At 42.6% G+C, this 18,484-nt stretch overlaps 1 long non-coding RNA gene across 1 annotated transcript in view; it reads right to left on the reverse strand.

Annotated features, from left to right (window-relative positions):
- The window catches only part of LOC132867803 (uncharacterized), a 33,630-nt gene extending 33,126 nt beyond the window's left edge, over nucleotides 1–504 (reverse strand). The window contains exon 1 of the long non-coding RNA XR_009650769.1: nucleotides 409–504. This is a non-coding gene — a long non-coding RNA (uncharacterized LOC132867803). The remainder of the gene's footprint in view (nucleotides 1–408) is intronic.
- Nucleotides 505–18,484: the final 17,980 nt, after the last annotated feature.

Genomic DNA, 18,484 nt, shown 5'->3' on the forward strand with positions numbered 1-18,484 from the left:
ATCCATCTTCATTTTCAATGTGTAAAGCTTTGTGCTTAATACACTGCAGAGGGGGTGAGGCTGCCTGATTGGCTTTAAAATATTAAAAATAAAATTAAATTTAAAAAAAAGAGGGAAAAAAGCCTGTGAGGAATAAAGTCGGAATTTTGAGAAATAAAAGTTGGAATGGCGAGGAAGTTGCAATTTAGAAAAAAAAATAACGTGATGGAAATAGCTTTAAGTGAAGATTATTTAAATACTTTAAACATACAACTAAACAGCTTAGCCAAACTACAGCTCTCTCCTGAGTGGATAAGTAGTGCACTACCGAGAGTGCACACGGCATTATTTCATACTGAACGGAGTTCACCAAAACAGGGAAGTGGAGCTGTATTAGGGATTCGACCACACACCTTCAGTTTAACTTACCTCAGGGTTTTAAATCCTCAGAGCCAGACACAATAACGTGCTTTTATTTTTATAAACCGAGGGGCTGATGCGGTTCATGGAAGCAGCGGATTTTTAATTTTTCCCTCTTCTTTTTCTTCTCCAGTGTTTTCTGTCGGTTGGAGAAGCAGCTACTGGACGCGTTAGCGCCACCACCTGGACTGGACTGGAGTGGAGTTTCAGGGTGGAGGACGCCTTTCCCAACCAACCCTCACACATTTCTACAAATAACAATTATAATGTCATTTTACCCATTTGGTTGTTCTGAACATGTCTGTGCTGGGTTTTTTTTCTGCTAGAAGCTAAAATTCTCTGGGGCTGTTTGCTTCCAGTGGAACTGATGCATAGCACAACATGGGCGGAATAATAAAGAAGACTCCTCTGAGGCACATAAAGCCAGCAGACTGCATCTGTTTGAACTGCTGCTCATGCAGCATAACACACCTACTGTCTACCCACCGGTGTAGAGAGGTGTGGAGTGGAATGAAGACCATCGCTGGTTACAAGCCAACCAGCAATGAAGGAGAGGATGGCAATGTGGAAACGGCAAATGAGCTGAATCTTTATTTCAACAGATTTGATGGCGTGACCCCAACCCACCACCACCACCACTCTTCTGCGGGATGGCTACAACCACACACTTCACATTCTCGCCCCTCCCCCGCCTCTTCTTGCCCAACCTCATCTCCATTTCAGGTGGTGTTTACATTAGACCGTATCAGCGGATCATCAGATTAACATTTTTAAAACGATTCGCATGCACACAGCAATGCCAATACACGATTTGCGTGCACACAGCAACGCCAATACACAGATACGCTAATCACATGACTAATTAGACCGCACGTCACATGATCCCAGTGCATATCGGGCATGCGTAAGTCACTCACCAATTGCAAGTGGAAGGATGGCAAGCGAACACCTTCTCCAGCAGATAAACACACCTGGCTGTGATGTTCATGTTCTCACTGAGTTTAAGTGCCTGAAGGAGGTAAATAAGTTGAAATGTGTAAATAAACCTCAGTGCAGCTCAGCGCTTCCTCCTGCACTCCAAATCACTCCGCCCTGAACAGCGAGTGCCCTCTGGAGGGTGCACACTCCGGCCCTGCGCAGCTCACAGAGCGCGCGAGTGAAGTGCACGAGCAGTGATTCGGGACTGAGCCGCTGTGTGTGTGATCCCAACGCCAGCGAATCAGGAAGGTAGATGTCACAGTGACGTTGTCCAATGACGACATCAGCTAGAGCTCAGCACAGCGTTTCCTCGTTCCTCAATGTTTACACAGCACTGGATCAGATACAAACTGGGTTGAATACGTGGGCCCTGGCGGATTCAAGTTGTTCCGCCTGTGGAGTCATTTCCCGGCGTTTTAATGTAGATGGACAGTGCATCCGCGATGAAAATGAGATGGATTAGGTCTAATGTAAACACCACCTCAGGATCTCGGTCGCACCTCCTCAACAGACCCCTGGCTGAGTACCCCACCCCCAGAAACATCTTCATCCCTCCCCCACCTCCGCACCAATCATCAGCGAGGAGCAAGTGAGAATACAACTGAAGAGACTCCATGCAGGAAAATCAGCAGGCCCAGATGGTGTTAGCCCCTGTATAACTGTACAAGCCTGATGTTGTTTTAGGTTATATTTATGCAGAAATATAGAAAATTCTAAAGGGTTCACAAACTTTCAAGCACCACTGTATCTCTCCTTTTATGAAAAATGTCTTGGCCTATTTCTTTGAACAATAACAAAGCATCAGTGGTCTTCATGGTTTGTTTTGTTTTATTAAACTTTCAAAAAGTAAAATAAGAAACAAAATTATGGTGGGGGTCACACAACAGACCTGGGCCCCAATTAAAGAGTGCCCTATAAAGAAACATAAAATAAAATTAATATAACTTAACATACTATATATATGAGGGTGGCGGCACGGTGGTGTAGTGGTTAGCGCTGTTGCCTCACAGCAAGAAGGTCCGGGTTCGAGCCCCATGGCCGGCGAGGGCCTTTCTGTGTGGAATTTGCATGTTCTCCCTGTGTCCACGTGGGTTTCCTCCGGGTGCTCCGGTTTCCCCCACAGTCCAAAGACATGCAGGTTAGGCTAACTGGTGACTCTAAATTGACTGTAGGTGTGAGTGTGAATGGTTGTCTGTTTCTATGTGTCAGCCCTGTGATGACCTGGCGACTTGTCCAGGGTGTACCCCGCCTTTCACCCGTAGTCAGCTGGGATAGGCTCCAGCTTGCCTGCGACCCTGTAGAAGGATAAAGCGGCTAGAGATAATGAGATGAGATATATGAGGGTAAGTGAAGAAGTTCTAAGACAGATGCTATAATTTGAAAAGAATTCAAAAAAGGAATATAAAGAAGGAATTCTCTGATGGAAACATCGCTTGCAGAAGAAGACTTAAATGGAGAATATGTAGAGAAATAGCTTTATTTTCATAAATAAAGATTTTTTTCATTTGTCTTAGAACTTTTTGACTTACCCTCATGTGTGTGTACACATATAAATAAAACTCATACAGTGGATATAAAAAGTGTACACACCCCATTAAATGATAGGTTTTTCTGATGTAATAAAAAATGAAACCATGATAAATAATTTTAAAATGTTTCCCACCTATAACCTCACCTATGTGACCTATAACCTGTACCTGTATAACCTGTATTGAAAAACAAACAAATCGGTTACTGAGAAAAGCATAAAAAATAAAAAAACACACAATAAGCTGGTTGCATAAGTGTAGTAGTAGGCAGCCGTCAATCCCAGAGGACCATGAGAGTGTGCCCTAGGAACACTTTCAGTTGTCCAGTGCGGGAATGGCAGTCTCTTCCACACTTTGCACAGCAGAACTGTGTAGCAGCACTGACAGCTGTAGGACAAGATTTGCGGGCAGCTCTTTTCTCATCAGTTCTCTGCATGAGACTCTCCTCAAAAACTGACAGACCTTTTGTCATTGCCAGTTTCCAGGCACACCTGTCTGCTGCAAGCATCTGCCAGGAGTTCATGCCAATGGTGAGAGCTTTGAGGTCATGTTTTCAAGTGTCCTTGTAGCAAAGCTGAGGACAGGTGACTGGTCTGTGACCAGATGCCAGCTCGCTGTAGAGGAGGTCCTTAGGGATACGTCCATCTGGCATGCTGGAGATGTGTCCTAGCCAGCACATGTGTCTCTGCTTCAGCAAGGCAAACATGGAGGTGATGTTGGCCCTCTGGAGCATTATGTTGTTGGGGACCTTGTCTCTCCAAGTGATTCCCAGGATATGCCTCAGGTAGTGCATGTGGAACAAATTGAGTCTTTGCTCCTGCCTTGGTTTAAGGGTCCAAGATTCGCTGCCATAGAGCAGTATGTTCAGTACACAGGCCCTGTACACTTGGATCTTGATGTGCTCCATGAGCTTGTTGTTGGTCCAGACTCTCTTGGACAGTCTGACAAAGGTTGATGCAGCCTTTCCAATGTGTCTGTTGATCTGGCTGTCCATGAACAGATTGTTAGAGATTAAAGAGCCCAGGTAAACAAACTCATTGACTGTTTCCAGCTCCTGGTCAGCAATTGTGATGGAGGGAAGCTGATCAACACCTTGTCCCATCACTTGAGTCTTCTTTAAGCTAATGGTGAGGCCAAATTCATTGCAGACAACAGCATAGAATGACATGGCAGACTGGAGCTCCTCTTGTGAGTGGGTTGCAACTGCTGCATCATCAGCAAAGAGAAAGTCTCTGATGCATTTCTACTGCACCTTTGTCTTTGCTCTTAGTCTAGACAGTCTGAAAAGGTTCCCGTCTGATCTTCTCCACAAATAGATCCCTTCTGTCACTGTTCTGAAGGTGTATTACAGCATGACTGCAAAGAAGATTCCGAACAGCATGGGAGCTAGAATGCATCCCTGCTTCACTCCACTGAGTATGTTGAAGGATTCAGAGATGGAGCCATCATACACAATGGCTCCTTTCATATCATCATGAAATGATTTGATGATGGTGAGCAATGTTGCAGGACATCTAATCTTTCTCAGGATTTCAAAGAGTCCTCTTCTGCTCACAAGGTCAAATGCCTTGGTAAGGCCAATGAAGGCAAGGTATAATGGTTTCCCCTGCTCTCTGCATTTCTCTTGCAGTTGCCTGACAGAAAAGATCATGTCAGTAGTAAACCTCTCAGCACGAAAGCCACACTGGGACTTTGGGTCGACTCTGTCAGCAACGACCTGAAGTCTCTTCAGAATGACACATGCAAACAGCTTCCCAACAATGCTGAGCAGTGAGATGCCACAGTAGTTATTGCAGTCATGCCTTTGTTTTTGTAAAGGGTGATGATATTGGCATCTCACGTCCTGTGGGACTGCTCCTTTCCTCCAGTACTGACAGAAAAGCTCATGCAGTTCATGGATGAAAGGACCTTTGGCACATTTGAGGATATCTGGTGATATGCTGTCCTTTCCTAGAGCTTTGCCAGCAGCAAGTGCACCTAGTGCTTCTTCAAGTTCTTTCAGAATTGGCTCAGCATCAAGTCCATCCAAAGTGGGCAGAGGTTCATTGGCATTGACTTTGGGGGGGGGCAGCCTTGTTCTGCAGTGGACTAAGGGCTTGCTTGATTCCATCATACATCCCTCTGTGCTCCATGGTATATCTAATGCTGTGGAAATTTTTTTGTACTCTTCTCCTGACTGATACCTTTCAACAATGAGATCCCTTTGATGTTTTGTAAGCTCTCTGTGAACCATGGCTTTTGCTGGAGGATGCAACTGTGTAAATATCAGGAAAAATCCTACTATGACAGCTGAACTTTATGTGGGGTTAGTCAGAGTCATTTTAATTGATGGCAGATGTGTACCCAAAATGACTGAATGCTGTAATTAAATCAAAAGGTGCATCAACAAAGTATTAGTTTAAGGGTGTGCACACTTATGCAACCAGCTTATTGTACATTTTTTATTTTTTATAGTTTTTCCCCCCTTAACAGATTTGCTTGTTTTTACCTGAATTGTACAGGTTATAGGTCACATTAAAGGTGGGAAAAGTTTTGAAATTATCATGGTCTCATTTTTTTTTAAATCAGAAAAACCTATCATTTTAACAGGGTGTGTACACTTTTTATATCCACTATACACTGCTTATGTAGATGCTACTGCCTAATAACACTGGTTATGAGTACATTATACCCTGAATTCTAACTACCAACATTTTCTCCCCATAAATGCATATAACACATAGCAAACATGAAAAAACTACTTGAACTTAACCTTACATCCCAGAAATTATTACATACACATGATTTATTGTGCCACATGTGCAAGCTGAGAATGAGCTCCAATGAGTTATCTTTGCAATGTCTCCAGGATGCTGCTGATGCACCTAACAGTGTACAAAGAAGAAGAAACCTTTATTTGTCACATGTACACTTCAAGCACAGTGAAATTCATCCTCTGCATTTAACCCATCTGAAGCAGTGAACACATGCACACACACCCAGAGCAGTGGGCAGCCAAACTACAGTGCCTGGGGAGCAGTCAGGGGTTAGGTACCTTACTCAAGGGCACTTCAGCCCGAGGCTGCCCCACGTTAACCTAACTGCATGCCTTTGGACTGTGGGGGAAACCAGAGCACCCAGAGGAAACCCACGCAGACACGGGGAGAACATGCAAACTCCACACAGAAAGGCCCCCACCAGCAACTGGGCTTGAACCCAGAACCTTCTTGCTGTGAGGCAACAGTGCTAACCACTACACCACCATGCCGCCCGTGCCGTGGTAGACAAGGTGATGAAGATTTACCTGTGATGGAACCAAGATGGCTCAGTCAGTGAACCTACTGATGTGGGGATTGTGACGGAGGGTATCACTGTCCTCAGCAGTCTTGGGGATCTTAGTAGAGCCTGCTGCTATCTGTTGGGACTAACCTATGCCTTGGATCTGAGATACCCTGAGAATTTCAAATATAGTTTTGAGATATTCCAAAAAGTAATGCTGGAGCTGCATTCTGGAAACCTTTCAACCAAGGTTCAGAGACTGAAAAATTACCTGCTTATGTAGTCCCTAACTACTGATCAGCAAGATGCTCTCATACCATGTGAACTTTTCATTGGCAAGGTTGCCTGAAAATTTAGCTCCTGTATAGTCTTAATGCAAGCTGAGATTTACATTGATAACAAAAGTACTTTTTGGACTCTTATTGTTTGTTATGTAACTTTATTGAATGTGTTGAACACTGTTCTTGATGCAGGCTTGTTGCTCTCATAGCATGGACATTTTGACATGTTCATTGGCAATAATAAAACTGGTTGTTATACTGTATACTTAAACATACCTAATAATTTTAATATTATATAATCCAAGTTGAGGTTACAATTTTTAATGTCAAACAGCCCCTGTTTACTGGCATTTATTGCTATTGCTAATGTTCTTGATGCATTTCACCAATGTTTTAAAGATTGCATACTAATATGCAGAATTCAGTTTGGCTCAATGTTTTTATAGCATGGACATTGTCATTTGCAAAGGAAACCAGACTGACTGAATATCTTGTGTTTTAGTTGTATAATGATGGAATAAATGTTTAATTCAAATGTTAGTGTTTAATTGCTTTATGTTTACAGGTAAATACAGTTAAATTAAACATCTGTATCATTTATTTTGATAATTGACAATCCAGTATGAATTAAATTCAGTTAAAATATTTTTAGTAAATTCAGCACATTAGTTCTGTTAAAAATTGTCTCAGTTGCAGTTACACCAACCTTTCATTTCAATTATATGTCCTTTTTTTTTTAAAAAGAGGTTTTGACTTGGAGTCGATTTTGCATTGACTTAGAATTTGAATGATATCTATAATTTTTAATGTCATGGTATAATATGCCCTCTTCTTCAAAACAAAATGAGAAAACATGAGTTTATTCAAACAAGACCCATGTTAGAATATGCTATACTAAAAGCTGTTTAGTTTACATCTCTTCTGTGAACATCAGTGGATTCTTAAAGACCTAAATTTCATCTTCAATATCCGACTCTTCTCCAAAGATAGCTGTATCATATTCTGCCAAAGCTAAATTTCTGCAATCAGTGCCTTCCCCAGCTTCTGCATATCATCTTATACATGCACCACTCCTGTCAAAATCAAGAAAGTCTGCTTGTGTTGTGATCTTAGATTCTGGTTTTTCTTCAAACTCTTTCCACAATGCAGTGCACTCTTTGAACTTTTTGAAACTCTTTTCACTAAAGGAAGAACTTTACCATGTGAATTCATCATGTGCATGTAATAAAATGCAGAAAATATTCCTTCAGAGTCATCTGTTTCTGATGACACAGATGACATTGTTGTGCTGTGCTGGGAGGGGTGCAAAAAGAAGAAGACACATGATTGGTTGTAGAAAGCAGCAGAGAATTGTGATAAGATGCGGGTTTTGATTGGACAATATTTCTCACAAAAAAATTTCATCCACTTTTTTCCCATTTTTCTATTATATGTGCAAATTTCACAATTAATGAGTTTCACATTATCATCAAAATATACTTTTATACAGTCTATGAAAAAATGTTGTAGTTGCCAAACAGTGGTCACAAAAAGCATAATTTTCAGGTTCAGCATGCAGTCTATGAATAGTTTTGATCCTTCAGGCCAGATATCCAGTGCCACTCTCACCATCATAATAATGCTCCTTAGACGGTGAAAGGATAACAAAAACAGATACTTCAATAATGGGCATTTAAAAGTGAAAAACAACATACTCTGGTACGATTCAAAATGTTGCAATATCGCATTTAACCAGTGGCGAAACATGACTGGGACTTCAGCTCAGCCAAAACATAGCCAGACACACCAAAAAAGCAACAGGGCAAAGGATTTTGCAAGGAATTAGTGGCAGTGTGCCAGATAGCTCTGTTGTGTGTCCATTGTTGATGTTGATTTCAAAAGTAATTAAGTAAATTACATAGGGAAATAAATACTTAAGTCTGAGTGAAAAAAATACTGAGCCAAGTGTGTGTAACTGACTATAACCAGTCAGTTACTCTAATAATAACTAAAAGTCTATGTGTGGCTAATAGATGATGCAGAGGAAGTGAAGAGTTGATCTGTCAGCATTTATTCTGGAAAACAATGAATGACAGGGCAATCAACACATGGAGACAGGGGAAAGAATTCTGGCATCCTCCTTTCCAGACATCCCAAGCATGATAAAAATAAAAAAAGATAATTTATGTACTGTAGACTGCATACAGTGTCTTGCAAAAGTATTCATCCCCCTTGGTGTGTGTCCTGTTTTGTCACATTACAAGATGGAATTAAAATGGATTTTTGGGGGATTAGTACCATTTGATTTACACAACATCCCTACCACTTTAAAGGTGCAAATTGTTGTTTCATTGTGACACAAATAATAATTAAGATAAAATAATAATAATAATAATAATAATAAGTTTAATTTATATAGCGCCTTTCAAGAAACCCAAGGACGCTTTACAATTATAGACAAATAAATAAATAAATAAATAATAAAGGGAAATAAATGAATAAATAAATAAATAATAAAAAGTCCACCAAGTAGGGGTCAGGATGTAATTCCCATGGTGTAGCAGCCACAGTCCCACCAAAAGGCGCATGAAAACGAGTCCCACATCTCCAGCACAGCCACCGCGACGCCGCCAGCCGCATCGCCCGAACACCACGCCGTGGATCCACAAAGTGAGCAGAGAAGCTCCGCCACGCAGTGTGCTGGTGTGTCCCAAACCACCCACACAGCCGCCGTGATGCCACCGAGCAACATCGCTCGGAACATCACGCCAAGCATTAAAATGTGGAGCGCTGCACAACCACAAATGTTAAATGAGCAACGAGCTCACTGCAGTCCACAGCTGGGAGCACAGGCATCACCCACAGTGAACCAAGGCCTGGAGGGAACCAACCCCCAAAACTGGGTTTGGAGCCACACCACAACCGGCAGACAAAACACACAAACAAACATCAAACTACACAAACACACAGAGAAAAAATAAATAAATAAAAATTGAAAAAGGGCGGCACAGTGGTGTAGTGGTTAGCGCTGTCGCCTCACAGCAAGAAGGTCCTGGGTTCGAGCCCCGGGCCCGGCGAGGGCCTTTCTGTGTGGAGTTTGCATGTTCTCCCCGTGTCCGCGTGGGTTTCCTCCGGGTGCTCCGGTTTCCCCCACAGTCCAAAGACATGCAGGTTAGGTTAACTGGTGACTCTAAATTGACTGTAGGTGTGAATGTGAGTGTGAGTGTGAATGGTTGTCTGTGTCTATGTGTCAGCCCTGTGATGACCTGGCGACTTGTCCAGGGTGTACCCCGCCTTTCGCCCGTAGTCAGCTGGGATAGGCTCCAGCTTGCCTGCGACCCTGTAGAAGGATAAAGCGGCTAGAGATAATGAGATGAGAAAAATTGAAAAAGAAAATAAAAATAAAATACAAAAAGCTCTGGTGTATGATGATAAAAAAAAGAAATCTGGAGTGTGCATAGGTATCCCCCTCCCCAAAAAAAAGGTCAATACTTTGTAGAACCATCTTTTGCTGCAATTACAGTTGCAAGTCTCTTGGGGTATGTCTCAACTAGCTTAGCACATCTAGCTACTGGGATTTTTGCCCATTCCTCAAGGCAAAACTGCTCCAACTCTTTCTAGTTAGATGGGTTGTATTGGTGTACAGCAATCTTCAAGTTATGCCACAGAGTCTCAACTGGATTGAGGTCTGAACTTTGATTAGGCCATTCCAAGACATTTAAATGTTTTCCTTGCAGTGGAAAAAGCATAATAATTCAACACCCTGAGACTGTTAGGAAAAAAAGACAGAAATATGAGTTTATTATACTCCTGCAAGAGGGCTTCTCTGCAATGAAAATCACAAAGAATTTCACCCAAAGAAGCACCTTCTGTTAATACACTCTGCTTTATACAGCTTAGCATGATGGACATATCAGATATTCCCCTTTCACAGACAAGAACACATACTTCACTATCTTTACCATCTCTGCCTGTACACATTATTTTTGATGACCTCAAATAGAACAGTGTGACACAAAAACAACATTCTTCATCATGAGACACAATGACATAATGTCTCAGAGCTTACTTTTCTAAAGATCACTTAAAGTCCTAAATTCTCTAAAAATTATATTTTCCTCTCCCCTTTTATAAATTATTTGATAACTATCATAAAGCAAAAGACTTTACCTAATACATATTTTCTGTTTCCTGTTCCTTCTATACAGGTTTTCAACAGGCACTTCATTAAAAGGGAACTGGAAATGATCAAACTGCTGTTTTTGTGAGACATAGGCATCTCTACCCAAATGGAAAATGAACAGATAGGAAAATATGTATATTCACATCATTGAAATCAAACATAACTATCAAGATATTTCTTCAGCCAGCAATAAGCATAAGCAAAATTATCTATAGTTCTATATATAGCAAAAATTTTATCTCCAGTTCATAATCATCCACATTTGAGAAAGGGGTTTATAATGCTCATACAGCCTTGGAGGCCAGACCTCTAGATCCATCTTCACCATCTGGTAACTTCCCATGACAGCATGCACCATCATCATCATCATCATCATCATCATCATCATCATATCTCTCAAGCATCATAGAATTGTTAGGACTGGGACTGTTTTGGCCTCTAGAGGCCGCTGTTATTTCCTTTTCTTGTCATGTTTGTTTTGGCCTCTAGAGGCCGCCACTGTTCCTGTGTTTTGTGTTTGTGTTGATTGCCTGTTTGTCTTCATTATTGTCACCTGTGTTCAATTTATTGTGTGTATAAATACCCCTCTGTTTGTTCCCTTGTCACGGAGTCTTTTTCCTTTGCTATGCTGTTAGTGCTAGTTCCCTCTGTCCCATGTACCTTGCCTGTGTTTTTGTATTCTTGGTTTTTTGCTTCTTTCTTTTGGACTTTGTGGATTTTGTTTTGACCTTTTGATCTTCTGAGCATTTGAGTTTTTGCCTCTTGTTTTTCTTATTTGGATTTTGGACTTTGAACCTTGGGATATTTTATTTTTTTATCTTCTGAGCTTTGGATTATTCTTTTTGTTTTTTCCCTTGGATTGTACATATTGTAAATAAACTTTTTGATACTTTTCTACTTCCGCCTCACGCCTCTGCACTTGAGTCATCCCCCTGGTGGCCTAGTGGGGGTTTGCTGATTATCACATCAGCGAACCAGGTTCGAATCCCAGCAAAACCCTAACAGAAAGACTCCGTCTTGACCGACTCAGCAGAGGCTGCTTCAACTGTCTACCTGGCCTCACTGCCTCTACATGGAGCCCGTCTACCTCTTCCAGTGACTGTCCAGAGCCCATGCAAGTTGGCCGTACTCGTCTCTCCATAGCCGAGAGGGAGCTCAGAAGGAGGGACAAGTGCTGCATCTACTGTGGCAAGCCTGGTCACTTCCGAGCATCATGTCCTGAGCTCTTGGGAAAAGGACCGCCCCGTCCAGCCAAGGGAGGGTTGTGACGGGGCCTACCCTCTCTCCCGGACTCCCTGGCCAAGGAATTTACATCCCGGTCTCCATCTCCTGGGGTGAGTACGTCCACTCTTGTCAAGCCTTGTTAGACTCAGGGGCAGCTGGAAACTTTATGGATATCCACTTCGCCCAAAGCATCAATGTCCCGACTGCGCCTCTTGAAGTCCCACTGTCTGTGTCTGCCCTTGATGGCCAAGCATTAGGTGATGGAAGAGTCACCCAAGTTACTTCTCCAGTCTTCCTCCAGTCTCAAGGTCACAAGGAAGAAATATCCCTGCACCTGATTCCTTCACCTGAGTTCCTAGTTATTCTAGGTCTTCCTTGGCTTACCAGCCACAACCCTCATATAAACTGGGTTACTAACCAGGTCGTGGAATGGGGCCCTGTGTGCCATGCCTCTTGTCTGCTCTCTAGCGCTCCTGTGTCTCCTGCTGAGCCCTCTGATCTCACCGAGCTATCTCAAGTTCCCACAGAGTACTGGGATTTGAAGGAGGTATTCAGCAAGAGCAGGGCCGCCGTTCTTCCTCCACACCGGGCCTACGACTGTGCCATCGACTTGCTCCCTGGGACTATCCCTCCTCGTGGCAGACTGTTTTCCCTCTCTCAGCCAGAAAGCAAGGCCATGGAGGAATACCTCAAAGACGCCCTGGTCTCTGGGTTCATTCGACCCTCCACCTCACCTGCTGGTGCCGGCTTCTTCTTTGTCAGCAAGAAGGATGGGGGGCTCTGACCATGTATTGACTACAGGGGCCTGAACAAGATCATGGTGCGCAACCGATATCCCCTTCCGCTGATGTCCACAGCATTCGACCTGCTCCAAGGCGCCACCGTCTTCACCAAGTTGGACCTACAGAACGCATACCACCTCATCCATATCCGACAGGGAGACAAGTGGAAGACTGCCTTTAACACCCCGTCTGGGCACTACGAATACCAGGTGATGCCCTTCGGACTCACCAACGCACCAGCTGTTTTTCAGGCCCTAATCAATGACGTCTTGAGGGACATGATTAACCTGTACGTTTTTGTCTACCTCGACGACATCCTTATCTTTTCCAAGACCGTGCAGGAGCACCGCCACCATGTCTGCCAGGTTCTCCAGAGGCTGCTACAGAATAATCTGCTCGCCAAGGCCCAGAAATGCGAATTTCATGTTCCCGAGGTCTCCTTTCTGGGTTTTATTGTACGGACAGGCCAACTCCAAATGGACCCAGCCAAGACCCTGGTCGTCCGGGACTGGTCCACTCCCAAGTCCGTCAAAGAGGTTCTGCGGTTCTTAGGATTTGCTAACTTCTACCGCAAGTTTATCAGGAACTTTAGTTCTGTAGCAGCACCCATGTCGGACCTCACCAAAGGGACAGGTGGATCTTATGTCTGGTCTCCTCAGGCGGAAATGGCGTTCAAAGACCTCAAGCACCGCTTCTGCACAGCACCCATTCTGGTCCTCCCGGACACCTCCCAACCATTCATCGTGGAGGTGGACACCTCGGACAGTGGGGTCGGCGCGGTGCTCTCTCAACGTTCAGAAGGAAAGCTGCACCCCTGTGCTTACTTCTCCCACCACCTGAGTCCTGCGGTGTCCCAGTACGATGTGGGGAATCGAGAACTGCTAGCGGTCAAACTGGCCCTTGAGGAGTGGAGGCACTGGCTGGAGGGAGTGCAACATCCATTCCTGGTTTGGACGGACCACAAGAACCTGGAGTACCTCCAGCAAGCCAAGAGACTGAACCCACGACAGGCTAGGAAGACCGGCCATAGAAGACCTGCCCACGCTTTCCGCCCTGGGCAGCGGGTTTGGCTGTCCACTAAGGACCTTCCGCTGCGGGTGGAGAACCGCAAGCTTGCTCCTCGCTACATTGGCCCCTTCAAGGTGGTGCGCAGGGTGAACCCTGTCGCCTACCGGCTCCAGTTGCCCCAGACTCTGAGGATCAACCCCACATTCCATGTTTCCCTGTTGCGGCCTGTACTGATGTCCACGTATGCCCCTGCCCCTAGGAACCCCCCACCCCCCGCATCTTCCATGGTCAGACTGTGTTCACTGTGCATCACCTGCTTGACTCCCGCCGGGTCTGCGGCGGGCTTCAATATCTAGTGGACTGGGAGGGCTATGGCCCTGAGGAGCGCTGCTGGGTCCCAGCTCGGGACATATTAGATAAGGAACTTTGTCGGGACTTCCATTCGGCCCATCCGGATCACCCTGGGAACGTCAGGAGACACTCCTGGGGGGGGGGGGGGTTCTGTAAGGACTGGGACTGTTTTGGCCTCTAGAGGCCGCTGTTATTTCCTTTTCTTGTCATGTTTGTTTTGGCCTCTAGAGGCCGCCACTGTTCCTGTGTTTTGTGTTTGTGTTGATTGCCTGTTTGTCTTCATTATCGTCACCTGTGTTCAATTTATTGTGTGTATAAATACCCCTCTGTTTGTTCCCTTGTCACGGAGTCTTTTTCCTTTGCTATGCTGTTAGTGCTAGTTCCCTCTGTCCCATGTACCTTGCCTGTGTTTTTGTATTCTTGGTTTTTTGCTTCTTTCTTTTGGACTTTGTGGATTTTGTTTTGACCTTTTGATCTTCTGAGCATTTGAGTTTTTGCCTCTTGTTTTTCTTATTTGGATTTTGGACTTTGAACCTTGGGATATTTTATTTTTTTATCTTCTGAGCTTTGGATTATTCTTTTTGTTTTTTCCCTTGGATTGTACATATTGTAAATAAACTTTTTGATACTTTTCTACTTCCACCTCATGCCTCTGCACTTGAGTCATCCCCCTGGTGGCCTAGTGGGGGTTTGCTGATTATCACACCAGCGAACCAGGTTCAAATCCCAGCAAAACCCTAACAAGAATACATGGTACAACTAGACATCTCATTTTATCTCTATTATATAATATAGCAGTTTGATTATATATAATTAAAGGGAAGTTATTTGGCATACCAATGGTGTTAGCTAATGTCTACACACCTAACTGGGATGATGCAGGTTTTTTTCAACAGTTTTTTTCACACCTTCCAGCTTTAGACATGCACAAATTGATACTGGGGGCGATCTCAATTGTGTTTTGTGTCCAAATTTAGACCGCTCTAATCCCACCAGCAAAACTATTAGCAAGGCAGCCCAGGCAATAAATTATTTCATGCAAGCATATGGAGTTATTGACCCATGGAGACACCAAAACCCATGTTCAAAAGCATTTTCCTTTTGTACATCAATCATATTCCAGGATAGATAACTTTCTTATAGATGATTCATTACTGCCTCTGTTTAGATCAATCAGTTATGAAGCAGGGCTCGACATTAGCACTTGCCCGATGGCCCGGAAGTGTTTTTTATGTCTTTCGGGCCAGTTTGGGAAACTAAATTTGGCCAAACAGTGGCCCGGATGGGCCAGTACATTTTCGATACAAATTAACAAATTTTATTGCTCATATTTTACCCAGAATTGTGAAGAAATTGTTCGTAAAATGCACCTTTTCGATACGAGGTCCGTCATCTTTGTTTTCGTCACATTCCGCTCCGTGGCAGGAGTGTGTGTCATCTTCGTGCATCTTCAGAGATGTTCGGCGCTGTTCGGAAGCGTCATTTTGGCGGGAAAATAGCATCTTGTAGACGAAGATGGTTGCGGCAAGGAGACCATCAGAATGGTGAAATTCAAATAGAAATATGTTCAAACTCCACGCTCCCCAACCTGGCCAAAGGCCAGGTAAACAGTTTAAATACGATCATGCATAAATAAACTATCGGGTGTTAACGAACGGCTTCCTTTTGAACTCGGCAGCCAATCAGCGCGTGCGATGTCATGCTCGGTTTACAACTCGCCAAATCGTAAAACAGCATTTCAACACATCACGGGCAATTGTTCTAAGACAATGAGGGAGGCTCAGCCTCCTCTAAAAATGACGAACATCATGTAGGATGAATTGCGCTAGGCTTATGTTATAGCCGACCTTATAACATTGCTATTTCAGATCCAGAATCATAGAAATATATGTGCTCAACCCAACTACAGTGCAAAATCATTCCGTTATAACTTTCCCCAGTTCGCCTAATGTGTGCGTGAGTTTTTCCCCCTCGTGACAGCACGATGCAGCCCAGCCTCAGTGGACTTCAATGGCATTTGGGAGCTATGCGCTTGTCAATCTCAAAATACAAGATGGTTATTGGACAAATACTATGAAAATGCCCGCCCATGGAGTCTCACGGACTCCCAGCCTCAGTGGACTTCAACGGCATTTGGGAGCTATGCGCTTGTCAATCTCAAAATGCAAGACGGTTATTGGACAAATACTGCGAAAATGCCTGCCCACGGACTCCCAGCCTCACAGTGGGAGGAACATGGCAGTTTTCGCGAGGAGACTGGTAATTGGTGAAAGTGGCCAGATATTTTCTTTGATTGACAGCTCGTTTCAACTATAGACAGGCAGCGGTGAATTTCAGTTCAGTCCCATGCAGAATCGCAAGTGCTGTGGTGTATTGTAAGAGATCAGCTTACATTTCAATTTCATTCATTACATACGGTTTCTACCAGCTTTTTTAGTTTGTATATATTTTCATTGTAAATAAAGTGTAAATATAGTGTTGTCAAGTTTGCTATCTTAGTTCCAGAAATTTCATTTATTTGAGTGACTGAACTTGAACTTGAGGGGGCTAGTCAGCTAGCAAGAAAGCTGCGCACGGATGCCAAGCATTGCTGATTTAATTTTGGTGAAGCCATTTACCAGTCTTCCTTTCGAGGAAAAAATTAAAATTAAAGAGCAGGGTAGACCAACGCCTCAAATTGACTTGGTGAAAAAGGTAGGGAATAATACTCGTTCCTTTCAGCTCTCCTGGTACGAGAAAGTGAATTGGCTAACAGCAAGTGACCCACATCAACAACAGTAAATAGGCTACTTTAGTAATATGTCATGGATGGACCAAAAATATAGAATCTATTTAAAATGTTTATGCTGAGTATATTATATTGGAATATATATTTCTCTGGATATGAATTAAACACAGCTACAATTTGGAAAACATTTTTAAACAAAAACACAGCCGAGAACATTTCACACTACAGACCTGGATTAAAAGTGAAGGGTTATCAAAATTGTCAATAAAACATTTCTCAGTCAAAATAAGTAAAATATAGGGAAAGTGTCATTGAATGAAATGTGTGGCACCCAGCTCTATGTTTGGCTCCCCAAGGTCAGTGCTTGTGCCTATTCCAGAACACTCTGCTGTTACTGCTGAGGTTCCTGACAAAGAGCTACTTTCAATAATGATCAATTTTTAAACAACATGCCACAATTTTAAAATATAAAATGTTAAAATATATCCCCCTCCCAACACCACCATCATGTATATTGGACAGTAGGCTAATGGGGCAAAAGAACCTGTTATTTCACAGTTTGTGACCCTGCCAACAATCAGCCAGATCAGAGGCAAGAGTATAGGCAAAATTGATGTTTTTTTCTTTTTTCTTTTAAAATCTGGAAATATCGTAACCGACCAGCCTCCCCTGTTTGAAAGAGTACCAGCCGCCACTGCAACACACGCGCTTTAGCTTCAGATGGTGTAAAATCGTTCAGACTTTGTATATTAATATAAAAATTTCAGGATACAATGCCAAGAAATATGGCTACACGTGTATCAACTTTTAGTGATTAAAGAATGAAGTATAAATGTTGGTTGCTATGACTGAAATAGAAGAACAGATAAAATAATGTGGTAAATTAGATCTGATCCCATATATTATATTATTCAAATATCCAAAGATGATGAAATCTATCAAAATAGCCAAACTAGGTCTACATTAGTTCATTACAACAAAAATAACTATTCTGACCCTCTCTGGTACAACCAGACCATGCTAAACCCAGTATACCCCCAGTTGCTAGGGTATCTGATGTTGCCATGGCAATGGTTTATGCCGATGAGCTGAATTTGCAAAAATGTACTACTAGTTTCCCCAAGGACATATCCTGAAAATTTGGTGTTTATATCTTGTTTTATTAAAAAATACATTATTTCACCCCTTTTTGGCTCACCTGAGTATACCTATTAATTAGCTAATTATTAGATTAATTAATAATTAACTAATTAATAAATTAATTAATAATTAGATTAATTAATAATTAGATTAATTAATAATTAATAATTAGATTACTAATCTAATTACTAGATTATTCCCCAAAATCCACCCTTTCAGGAAATGTATGGTTTGTCAATGATTCTCATGATATTTTATTAATTAAGAAATAAAACTTCTTCATGGGCAATAAAAATGCCCATTTAAATCCAGCATGATAAGGGTTAGTATGCCACCCTCACCTTTCATCCAGACTTGGGACTGGCCTGTGTGTGTCTTGTGGCTATTATATAAAGGTGTATTTAAAAAGTTCATTGTACTTCTATTTCTATAAGAATATCTACAGTGGTGAGAATTCAATATCTACAATGCTGAGAATATATGAGCCAAAGTTGAAACCATGACAAAAAAGGAAAATATGTCTACATCACACAGGGTGGGTTACAGGCAAAGCTTATTCTATAAACAAGTTAGTTGCATGGTGAGGCAAAACTTAGCTTATTCTAAAACTTATACAAACAATTAATGTAAAACAGTAATCAACA

This window comes from Neoarius graeffei, chromosome 19, assembly GCF_027579695.1.
Source record: "Neoarius graeffei isolate fNeoGra1 chromosome 19, fNeoGra1.pri, whole genome shotgun sequence".
NCBI lineage: Eukaryota > Metazoa > Chordata > Actinopteri > Siluriformes > Ariidae > Neoarius > Neoarius graeffei.